We start from the raw sequence: 941 nt of genomic DNA on the forward strand, positions 1-941 counted from the left end.
CCCATACTAGGGAATTTAAAATCAATACATTTTTTTTTAACCTACATGGTGGTTGTAAGTTTTTTTTTTGGGGAAAAACACATGCAGTTTTTTTTAGCTGCAGGGAAAGTTAAAAAACTGATCTACAAACCAACCCTTTAAACCCCTAAGCGCTGAATGTCACAAAATTCTTTTGGGAGCTCTTGATTAATGGGGTTCAGCACTTCCCAGGGAAACAATTTGCAAATGAAATAATCAAAACGAGCAAAGCTTATTTAGCATAAAAATTTTTTTTTAAAAAGACTATGAATCAAAATTTAAAGAATAATGTCTGACACTTCGAATTCATAATTGGATTTTTAAGACCATGCAAAAAGCAAAATGGAAGAATCCAATTAATTCAGCCATTTTGATTTTCAAATCTTTAAATAAGGAATCTAAATGAATTTGAAATATCACAATCTATTAAGCTTTACCAATAGTGCCGCTTCAAATGCATAAAAAATTTTAGGGTTTTCCCCCCATATCAAAAAGCTTCTGGCTAATCTGCTATAACTGATGGCAACATACCATCCAGTATTTCCAGTTCAATAAATATCACATCCAAAGTCTAGAAAACATTGCATTCAAAAAAAACAGAAGCATAACCATTTATATGGTATCATACAAGAGAGAAATAACCTTTTAGACTTTCTTTCTGGCTATTCATGCAATTGCCTGATACTTCTGCTACACAAATGCTGATTGCTATCACCATTTTGTTTCAGACTAAAGACAGACCTTCAATAGTAAGCTCTGAAAATTAGCAATCAGTAGCTTAGGATTTGGTAAATGTCCAACCTTAAAAACAAATACTTCCCAAGATTTCTGTCTGAGGCTGGCCATTCTTCTACTGACTAAACGAAACTCCACTTCCAATAATGGGAATTCAGCTACTGCATACCAAGCAAAATTTGCAGTCA

The 941-nt window shown here is 33.0% G+C and overlaps 1 protein-coding gene across 1 annotated transcript in view; it reads right to left on the minus strand.

Annotated features, from left to right (window-relative positions):
* LOC119587706 (FACT complex subunit spt16-like) overlaps window positions 1-941 on the minus strand; it is a gene marked incomplete in the record, with an annotated part of 82,314 nt that overhangs the window by 14,292 nt on the left and 67,081 nt on the right.

The sequence above is a fragment of the Penaeus monodon genome, chromosome 23 (genome assembly GCF_015228065.2).
Source record: "Penaeus monodon isolate SGIC_2016 chromosome 23, NSTDA_Pmon_1, whole genome shotgun sequence".
In the NCBI taxonomy this organism is placed as follows: domain Eukaryota; kingdom Metazoa; phylum Arthropoda; class Malacostraca; order Decapoda; family Penaeidae; genus Penaeus; species Penaeus monodon.